The 11,550-nt window shown below is 42.8% G+C and overlaps 1 long non-coding RNA gene across 1 annotated transcript; it reads left to right on the top strand.

Annotated features, from left to right (window-relative positions):
• Positions 1-991: 991 nt before the first annotated feature.
• LOC306932796 lies at positions 992-5,527 on the top strand. Its single transcript, XR_013791160.1, has 5 exons — positions 992-1,080; positions 3,108-3,172; positions 3,280-3,344; positions 3,962-4,061; positions 4,978-5,527. It is a non-coding gene; the product is annotated as an uncharacterized lncRNA (long non-coding RNA).
• Positions 5,528-11,550: the final 6,023 nt, after the last annotated feature.

The raw sequence follows: 11,550 nt of genomic DNA, 5'->3' as shown, positions 1-11,550 counted from the left end.
GAAGGCTGGGCCACCTAGCCAAAAACGAAACCTACGTTTTTTTGACCCCCCAGGGGTTAACTGGGGACAGGCAGGAACTCCTTATATGGTCAGCACACTCTATAGTAGGGAGGATTATCACAACAAAACAAAAAAAGAAGTGATATTTGAATTAAGTGAAATCACTGAATATACCTTTAAAGATTTATCTTTTTCAGCATTTTCTGCTTTATTTGACAGTGAATAGAGAGAGAGAAAGGAATGGTAGGAGGGAAGGACATGCAGAAAAGCACCTTGGGGCGGAATCGAACCCGGGTCGCCTGCAGCAATTATTAAGCACATTATATAATATATTATTATCATAATAATACATAAATACAATATATATGTAGCTCTTTTATGATTAAAGAGTAAGTTATTGCACAAAGTATTGGCGCACTCAACAGTAGGATGTGGACATTCTAAACATACTCACAAAATGAACACATTTCTACCCTTATGAGACCCAATGCTGACAAAGTGCATGTGTTTGGTCCGACTAGTCATTAGTCCGAAACATGACAACCCACCTCAAACCCTAACCTAACCATAACCGCAAGCACGGGATCAGGAGCTAGTCCGAGGTGCGGACGCATGTCGAACCAATGCTCTGTCGGACCATAGTGGGCATGCCATGCTGACAAAGGGCAGAAAGTTTTGAAACGTATTCTATTTTGTGATTGCAAGTTATTTGAGAACACACTCTTTTACACAACTTGGCCAAAAAGTTGCAATACATTCACAAAATGTATACAAATAAATAGTACAAGTACAGATATACAATGACATGAATTATACACTAATGAATTAGCGTGCATCCTGTCCTGTCCTGTCCTGTCCTGTCCTGTCCTGTCCTGTCCTGTCCTGTCCTGTCCTGTCCTGTCCTGTCCTGTCCTGTCCTGTCCTGTCCTGTCCTGTCCTGTCCTGTCCTGTCTGTCCTGTCCTGTCCTGTCCTGTCCTGTCCTGTCCGTCCAGGTGCAGAACCAAAACCAAAACCAGATCCAAAGCCAGCCAGCAGGGGGCGGAAGGCAGCTCCAGTACAGAGCAGGAACATCGTGGAAGGTACAGTAGCAGCGTGCGTGCGCCCTGCACTAGGGCTTTCACTTCTAGTGATTTCAACTAGTTGAATAGTTGCCTAGTTTACTAGTCGACTAGTAAACGTTTATTTTTATTTTTTATAATAGTTGTACATTTAAAAACTGTACATTGGTGACTATAACTATAATCTAGCTGATCTTGAGACCTACAAAAACGAGGGGGAAAAAAAACTAGAAAAAAAAGAAACTAGTACCAACAAGGTCGACTAGTGGATTTACTAGTCGACTAGTTGCTTAACCCATTTTGACCTGACATCAGATTCTAAAAATGTCTTCTAAGTCCTGACAGATTTCTATGTCGGTCGTTCTTCGATTTTTCAAAAATAGCAGACCTAGGTATTGAAAAATAGCAGATCTACAAGCGATCTGCTATTTTTCAGTAGCTAAAGCATAACATAACGCTAACACCAAAAGGGGTTCCCACTAGGGTTGGGATTCGGAACCGGGTCCATTTCAGACCCGGTTCCGACATTGCGGATCCGGAGCCGGTTCCATCGTTTTTTTATTAACGGTTCCCCAAACGGTTCTCATCAGTCGTCATTTAGCTCCGCTGTGTCTGTGTGAGTGTGTGTGCATGCAAGCAGAGCCTGGGGTGACGTCACCCCACCTACAGAGTGAGTGGGGTCGGGGAGGATACGCCCACTGCTCTGTGCATTCAGCGACCGCCGCGGAGCGAGTGGGACACTGGGACAGTATGTCGCACAGATCTCTCTCCAAAGTGTGGTTAACAGAGAGGGAAATGACTGAGGCTGAGCAGTGAGCACGCAAAGTGCAATAAATGCAATGCTATAGTTCCCTCTGCAAAGGTTGTTGCAACTTGTACCACGTCCACATTGAGGAAACATCTCAAAATCAATATGCCTACACGAGTCCACAACTCACGAGAATAATCTAGGCACATGGCGTTTGTGAGCCATGCGGAAAGCCGTGCCCGCTCTCCCCGCAGCTCCACACAGCCGGCGGGGGACGATCTGATGCAAGGCTGGTTTACTTTCCCCAGGCTAGTAACGTAATAGAAAATAAAAACTACTAACGTCTACAGAGCTTTTCATTAGGCGTATTGTACAACTGTTGTTAATCGTGTTAATTTAGAACGCCAATGACTCGACGTCTTTCTGTCTGATATTTTATGAATCACGTTAACTATAGAGCCAAATCAATTTGTCTGCACTTATTTTTTACAACTTATAAGCAACTCAACTGCTTTTGATTTGGCTCTAAATTAATCGCGTGACTGTTGAGAGCCCAGCGTTTAGGTGCATATACCTCCATAGATTGATTACTTTATAAACAGTTTGCAGAAAAAAGCACAGGAACATACAGTTCAATACAAGGTCTGCTAAGAGGATTTTATAATCCAAGAAAGCACTATGGCTTGTTTCCATTAGGGTAAGGGGTCCTTCATATTACATTAATCTGAACATTAAAGACAACATTTGTCACCACAACAATATCATTATTGCAATGTGTACTGTATATTTAATATACAGTAGGCTACAAATTGCAATATACAGTACAAATTGCAACAATTATGTGGTGGCTAGCTGCTGGTGGTGGTGGTGAAGTTTAAATAATAGTGCCACCTCATAATTGTAAAGTGCATTTTCAATAATTGAATTAATGAATTTGTGTTTATTATGTACTTGGTTAGGTTAGTTATAATATAAGCATAATCTATGTCAGAAAAAAGGGGGAAAAAATAATATTAGGATCCGTTAAGGGAACCGTTAGGAACCGGAACCGTTAAGAGGGATCCGGGAAGGATCCGGAACCGTTAAAATCCTAACGAATCCCAACCCTAGTTCCCACCCAAAATGGGCTAAAGCCCTACCCTGAACGTGTGTGCTAGTCAGAGGCTTCAACTCTAAATCCTTGGAAATCTTAGTATTTTTTCAACAATATCCCTTGACTTTCCCCTCCTCCATTGTCTGCTCTGTTTCATATCATCGCTATATGTTCCATCTTTCTCTGTTGTTCTCACTCGCGCTGCAGCGTTCCAGGCTTCATCCCAAAGGCCTTCTCGGGCCGGATCAGCCAAGTCCTACGCAGGTGACGATGTAAGTTCACCCACAAGGCAGACAGACAGACACCCAATCCTTTTGTTTTAGTTTTTTTTCTTTTGCACTTCCATTTGTTTCTCACTCATTGTTTTATTCGTTTCCAGGTAAGCATCGATGACTCTGATGATGATGATGTCCCCTTAATAAATACCATCCGACCCACTCCGAGGTATGTTTATTGTTTTTCTGGACTCCTCTCTCTGAAGGGTGATTCATAGTTACGTAGTTGCGCGTTGGTGTCGCAACGAAATGTCAAAAATGGATGCATAGCGTGTAGCGTGGATTGAGCTGCTGAGCAACTGAGCTGAAGGTGATGCCGGTTTTGCCGACTTGCTAATGGGGGCCATTTGACAATTTAGCTGCCTTTGACGGAGTATTTCCAACCACTGTCTGCCTTTGTCGGAATTCTCCGTCAATTTATGTACTTAATCGATATGAAACGGTTTAGCTGAGAACGGAATCGAAAGTGACTAAACTACCCTCTATGGCCACACGGTGACAGTTAACTTGTTAAAACAAAGGCGGCTTGCTGTGGTTGGCTACGACAGAAAAGTGCATACACCGGGGTGAGGGGCTGCCAATGTATCTTTTGTTGTTTTTCTTTTTTTTTTCTCGCCCACGTCTTTCAGAAGCTAGACTGGGCAAGATCTCAATAGACTGGGCCTGTGCCCGAGTGGCCCGATGGACGCTATACGCTTTTCTTCGCATAATGTGTGAAGTTGCTTGGTCTCTCTCTTGTTTGTTGTATGCTGATAAGTATTGTCCACTCTGATCTTCTCCTCCAAGAACGGCCCAGAGCTCCTCTACGTCTTCCTTCTCCTCCAGAAGCCAGAGCCAGAGCCAGGCCTTTAAAGGAGTGGCATTTGATGACAGTGATGATGATGAGGTGAGGGCCTTTTCTTTATCCCATTCTGACCTGAGATCAGATTCTAAAAATATCTTCTACATCCTGACAGTTTTCTGAAAAAGCTATGTTTTCTATGTCATGTCGTTCTTCGATTTTATCAAAAAATAGCAGACCTACAAGCTCGTAGCGCGCCACTCGGCGCATAACTAAAGCATAACATAATGCTAACACCAAAAGGGGTTCCCACCCAAAATGGGTTATTTAGGTTTTGTCGTCGCATTTCTTTTTTGGTAGGGGTGAGGCGATTAAAATGGAATAAAAGTGAATCCAATTAGTAATCAAATAGTAGATCTTGTGATACATCATGTAAACATTTCGTAACAATGTGCTATTTACAAGCAAAGCAAAACGCGAATGCTTGCCTTGGTTCCGTATTATGTTTTTGACTGACTTGGAAACGCATTAAGTAATGTCTGTTTGGGTTCAGATAACTTTAATTTACCATAATTCTGTACTTCATTAATTAATGCTTCAGTTTTTCCATCATGCATGTTCTAAATTAACTTTAGATTAAAACATATTCAAGTGATTAATCATTTATAGAAGATAATCGTTAGTTTTACAGCCTTTTAATATAGCAAATCAACAAATCAGCTTGCCGGGCTTCTGACATTCTGTCATTTATGATATTGAGTTACATTTGATAACGTCTGTGTTTGTAGAAAAGTTATTTAAAAAACATAAATTAGTAAAATCACCAGGTAAGGCTCATTTGTTTATTCTTGGAACACAGTTCTTATACGTATGCCACAATGCTATTGAAACCTTATTGGTATTTTCACTGAAAACAGTGTACCCAGGGGATTGTTTTTGCAGTTCTTTATTTTTTCTCTTACTCTCTTTTTCTGCCTGTGTCTGTGTCTGTCCGTCTGTCTTTTTTCTCTCCATCATCCAGGATGATCCATTCAAAGGTCCCACAAGTCGTGCGCGGAGATGAACACAACCACATTTTTTATATAAAGTCTGTTGGTGGGTTTTGTTTAGCTGACAAGCTATTACAAACATATGTTTCGCTAGTTAACAGCGGCTCAGTGGTTTTTGTTTGGTTTATTTTTATGTAGCACACTGTAGCTCCTCCTTTTTAGATATTTATTTTTGGCACCACCTGAGTGGACCAAAAATAAATGTGCAAAAAGGGAGCTGCAGTGTGTGAACTTTTATTTTGATGTTTTGTAGTTTTAAGTTTTGTAGTTTTAAGTTCAACACCTGCCTTTAAATGGCTTCTGTGCCTCTTTTTGATCCTCGTTGTTCTTTTTATTTCGGACATTTTTTATTTACTTAAAACCTTCCCAGCCGACTCTCACACTGTCCCCTACTGGCCAACTCCAGAACTGACCCGTTCTATGCCCAGCAGGTTCTGTTAACACTAACCGGTGTTGTTTTGTTATTGGTCTGTGTTAGACCCTCATTTTCTGATGGGAATGAATCAATAAATGGTTCTTTCCACAAAACTGACTCTTTGTCTCTCTGACAGATTTGCGTCGCCCCCTCTCCTCTTCAAGGGCACAATGTCCATTGTAAGCCTATATTTGATCTAAATGAGTTTGTATCACTGGGGGCACTTGGGGCAGCGGTGGCCTAAGGGTTAGAGGAGCGCCCTTGTTGCCGAAAGGTTGCCGGTTCAATTCCCCGGACGGGCAGGACAAATCTGGGTGGGGAAGTGATTGTCATCACTCACCCAACACCGCTGAAGTGCCCTTGAGCAAGGCACTGAACCCCCAACTGCTCCCCCTGGAGCTGGTTGTACTGGTCAGCTCCCAGATTTTAATGTGTGTCTGTGTGTGTGTGTTTCTATGTGCAGGGCGTTGCTGAAAATGAGAGCTTGTGCTCAGCTACTACCCTGGGTAAATAAAGGATAAAAAACAAAAAACTGGACAGTACTATCCAATATTTCTTTGAGTATACTGTACAGTATGCATAGCATTCCCATATTAAGCTGATCATGTTTATGGGGTAGAGTGGCTGGACGGTAACCGTAAGGTTGCCAGTTCGAACCCGGACTCCCCCAGAGTTAGTGTTCTTGAGCAAGACTCTGTCTGAACCCCTAATTGCTCCTGATGTGCAGGTTGGTGCCTTGCATGGTTTCCGCTGCCATCCGTGTATGAATGTGTGCGTGAATGTAATGCACAATCTCTGTAAAGCGCCTTGGATTAATAAATGCACCATTTACCATTTATTTATCGTAAACATCTTCATGGTAACCAGTACCACTGCTCTTAACCCATTTTGGGCGGAAACCCCTTTTGGTGTTAGCATTATGTTATGCTTTAGCTATTGAAAAATAGCAGATCTACAAGCTCATAGCGCGCCACCGAGTGGCGCGCTACGAGCTTGTAGGTCTGCTATTTTTGAAAAATCAAAGAACGACTGACATAGAAACATAGCGTTTTCAGAAAACTGTCAGGATGTAGAAGACATTTTTAGAATCTGATCTCAGGTCAACATGGGTTAACCCACTGTTTATGGGGTAGAGTGGTAGAGTTGACCTGATCTCAGGTCAACATGGGTTAACCCACTGTTTATGGGGTAGAGTGGTAGAGTTGACCTGATCTCAGGTCAACATGGGTTAACCCACTGTTTATGGGGTAGAGTGGTAGAGTTGATCTGATCTCAGGTCAGAATGGGTTAACCCACTGCTTCTCAACAGGTGGGCTGTGAGGATATTGCAAGTGGGCCCACAAATAATTGGCAAAACGTATGATTTAAATTATATTATATAACATTAATAACTGAAAGTATACCCTAAAACGATTATATACTGATAGCAGATCAGCTTGTAGATCAGTATACAAATCGAGTGGAAAAGTGAGTTTAACATTGTTTAACGTCGTTAAATGCAATCAGATAGGACTTTTCTGTTGGGATGTATGGGCCAGAAAGGCCCGGCCGTACATGGGCCTTTTTTGGCGGAGTAGAATGCGGTTTTTTGATGTGCATTAGGATTCAAATGAGGCTTCACACCTGCCAAACGAAGCGCACTTTCCGACAATGTGCAGCAGGATTTGTCATTTATGATACTGAGTTACATTTGATAACGTCTGTGTTTGTAGAAAATGTATTTAATTATGAAGCTTTCTGGTGTGAAGTCGACCTAAAACTGCTAAAACGTAACTTAAATTAACAAACCCACACACACAAGTTCAATGTGGAACTGAAAGATGAACTGAAATTAAATTGAACTGAATCGAATGGATTCCTTACACAACTAACTGAATGTGGAACCTTTGGCTTCAATCATGTTACCTTGTACAACCACTAGAGGGCAATGTTGGACAACTTGGACTACTTTTAGAAGTCTCTCACAGAGGTCAGTCTGAGTGTGAACTGTGATAGCCAGACAATGCAGTTATAGAGGGTATTCACATGCATAAAGTGAGTGGCAAAGTGAGTTTGACGTCCTGTTTGGATGTATATGGGCTGTCAATCAGATAGGACTTTTCTGTGTGGATGTATGGGCTGTCAATCAGATAGGACTTTTCTGTGTGGATGTATGGGCTGTCAATCAGATAGGACTTTTCTGTGTGGATGTATGGGCTGTCAATCAGATAGGACTTTTCTGTGTGGATGTATGGGCTGTCAATCAGATAGGACTTTTCTGTGTGGATGTATGGGCTGTCAATCAGATAGGACTTTTCTGTTTGGATGTATGGGCTGTCAATCAGATAGGACTTTTCTGTGTGGATGTATGGGCTGTCAATCAGATAGGACTTTTCTGTGTGGATGTATGGGCTGTCAATCCGATAGGACTTTTCTGTTTGGATGTATGGGCTGTCAATCAGATAGGACTTTTCTGTTTGGATGTATGGGCTGTCAATCAGATAGTACTTTTCTGTTTGGATGTATGGGCTGTCAATCAGATAGGACTTTTCTGTTTGGATGTATGGGCTGTCAATCAAATAGGACTTTTCTGTTTGGATGTATGGGCTGTCAATCAGATAGGACTTTTCCGTTTGGATGTATGGGCTGTCAATCAGATAGCTAGACTTTTCTGTGTGGATGTATGGGCTGTCAATCAGATAGGACTTTTCTGTGTGGATGTATGGGCTGTCAATCAGATAGGACTTTTCTGTGTGGATGTATGGGCTGTCAATCAGATAGGACTTTTCTGTGGATGTATGGGCTGTCAATCAGATTGGACTTTTCTGTTTGGATGTATGGGCTGTCAATCAGATAGGACTTTTCTGTTTGGATGTATGGGCTGTCAATCAGATAGGACTTTTCTGTGTGGATGTATGGGCTGTCAATCAGATAGGACTTTTCTGTGTGGATGTATGGGCTGTCAATCAGATAGGACTTTTCTGTTTGGATGTATGGGCTGTCAATCAGATAGGACTTTTCTGTTTGGATGTATGGGCTGTCAATCAGATAAGACTTCTGTGTGGATGTATGGGCTGTCAATCAGATAGGACTTTTCTGTGTGGATGTATGGGCTGTCAATCAGATAGGACTTTTCTGTTTGGATGTATGGGCTGTCAATCAGATAGGACTTTTCTGTTTGGATGTATGGGCTGTCAATCAGATAGGACTTTTCTGTGTGGATGTATGGGCTGTCAATCAGATAGGACTTTTCTGTGTGGATGTATGGGCTGTCAATCAGATAGGACTTTTCCGTGTGGATGTATGGGCTGTCAATCAGATAGGACTTTTCCGTGTGGATGTATGGGCTGTCAATCAGATAGGACTTTTCTGTGTGGATGTATGGGCTGTCAATCAGATAGGACTTTTCTGTTTGGATGTATGGGCTGTCAATCAGATAGGACTTTTCTGTGTGGATGTATGGGCTGTCAATCAGATAGGACTTTTCTGTTTGGATGTATGGGCTGTCAATCAGATAGGACTTTTCTGTGTATGCGTGTGACATCATCATCAAACCCGGAAGTTATTCAAGAACGCCTACTGAGTGGCAAAAAACTACTTTCTGGCCTTGACAGCCCATACATCCAAACAGAAAAGTCCGATCTGATTGCATTAAACTACATTAAACAATGTTAAACTCACTTTGCCTGTTGCTTTGCCACTCGATGTGCCACTCACTTTAAGCATGCGCATACCCTCTATATCAGGGGTGCCCACAGATTTGGACTTGAGAGCTATACTTTTAAAATGACCAGCTGAACATGATCTACCCACCCCGAATAAAATATATGTATACATAAAAACTGAGGGTGGTTTGGAATTGGAATAGCAGCGCTAAGACAAACACACTTAGCAAGTGAAATAGTGAAATAGAGCGTCGCAGTCCCGCCTCCTACCCTGGACCAGGAAATGAAACCCAATGCATTATTCTCATAGACATTTCTTAAAGTATTTATTTAAAGACGGTTACGCCGCGGACAAAGCCAACTCGAGTCGTGACAACTCATTACAACACAAACAATATTTTGGACCAAACAAATAATTACAAAGAAGAAAAACAACAAAAAAAGTGTTGTAACCTGCCGTTTTTTTCTTCTTTCTAATTATTTGTTTGGTCCAAAATATTGTTTGTGTTGTCATGAGTTGTCACGACTCGAGTTGGCTTTGTCCGCGGCGTAACCGTCTTTAAATAAATACTTTAAGAAATGTCTATGAGAATAATGCATTGGGTTTCATTTCCTGGTCCAGGGTAGGAGGCGGGACTGCGACGCTCTATTGTGAAATAGTGGGGGAAAAGCCTTCCTCCCGTTCTGTATGGAAGTGGTAGGTTTTCGGGTTCTTTATAATGCTATACTGACTCTGGAAAACAAAGCATTTCCCTATACATTTAGAAGCTGTGAAGGGAGCCCGCAGGCCCTTCTTGTCAATCAATCAAGTCACCTTCAGTGGCAGATGCCAAAAAGAGGGGTTTTGTTTTTATATTTTAATTATAATTATTTTGGGACATGTCATGTGGTCTACCTGCACAGCCTTTGTGATCAGCTGGTAGATGACGATCTACCTTTTGGGCACCCCTGCTCTATACAGTAGATCGTTTTTTTAACTACATTTTTATTTGCAGGTAAACATAAAAGGACAGTCACAGTGCAAGGGTTCAAATACATCATTAATAAACAACGTATTCCAGTCCATTTATGAATGTCCATCATTGTTAACATCGGTGTCGAGGTGACCGCCGCTCCGGTGGTGAGGTGACCGCCGCTCCGGTGGTGAGGTGACCGCCGCTCCGGTGGTGAGGTGACCGCCGCTCCGGTGGTGAGGTGACCGCCGCTCCGGTGGTGAGGTGACCACCGCTCCGGTGGTGGGGTGACCGCCGCTCCGGTGGTGAGGTGACCGGTGAGGTGACCACCGGAGCTCAAATAACGTTGAGCGGTGGTGAGTAAAAACAGAGAGAAGGGCTGGGGCGGTGGCGGTGGTTTGCTCTTCACCGCGGCTCGTGACGTCATGTTGTAGTTCGGTGGTCACCTCACCACCGAAAACCCAGACTATGAATGAGCCTTTAATTCGTTTCTCCATTACAAATATCTCCTCCACAATGCTCAGCCACTGCTCACAGACTGGAGGTTCTGGTTTGTGCCATATAGCCTTGTAACTGCTTTTTTACTAGCTGCCATTAATACTTTGACCAGGTACATATCTTAGGTATCTCATAGCTTAGTATCTTCTTTATCTCTGACCATACATTATCCCAATATTTATTTATTTTAGGACAATTCCAAAATATGTGTTCATGGTCAACATTTATACTTCCACATAACCTCCAGGGTACCAGGTCGACTCGCCCCTTTTCCAACTCGCCCTCGCGAAAAGTGAAGACGGCTCGCCACAGAATTTCGAAAAGTGAAGACGGCTCGCCCCGAGCCGTGGAGAGCCCGCCCCCATAGTGTGGACAGCTCGCCCCACAGCGTGGATATCTCGCCCCGTGTTTATTTCATGTTTATTTTACCTTATTTCTCATATTAGAACATTTAGAACCAGTTAGAACCCGTTAATGAATGGCTTACTCTCCTCCATTGTTCTGGAAATTCCATTCCAAGTACAGTACTTGGAATGGTACCAGGTCGTCTCGCCCCTTTTCCAACTCGCCCCCGCGAAAAGTGAAGACGGCTCGCCACAGAATTTCGAAAAGTGAAGACGGCTCGCCACAGAATTTCGAAAAGTGATGACGGCTCGCCCGAGCCGTGGAGACAGGTGGATTTTTGAAAATGACTAAAATCATAATTTAAGGCAAAGCAACATCATCACACATCATGTTGTATGTATGTCAAGACTGAAGGGGCGACCGCTCTTCCCGTTGAGGCGACCGATCTTCGCCGCTTTGGGCGAGTTGGAAAAGGGGCGAGCCGTCTCGTATTCCTTGGAATTCCAAGGTGTTCCATTCCTCCATTACTGAAATGAGTTGTTGTTGTACTACCAGTTAGAAGGTGTTCCATTCCTCCATTACTGAAATTAGTTGTTGTACTACCATTATGTTAAACTTGGGCCACAGCCATATGCACTCATGTTTACATAATGTTATCCAGTAACATTCGTTTTTGCATGTCATGGTATG

The sequence above is a fragment of the Electrona antarctica genome (genome assembly GCF_951216825.1).
Source record: "Electrona antarctica genome assembly, chromosome: 11".
Lineage (NCBI taxonomy): Eukaryota > Metazoa > Chordata > Actinopteri > Myctophiformes > Myctophidae > Electrona > Electrona antarctica.
This window is presented reverse-complemented; position numbering and strand designations above follow the sequence as displayed.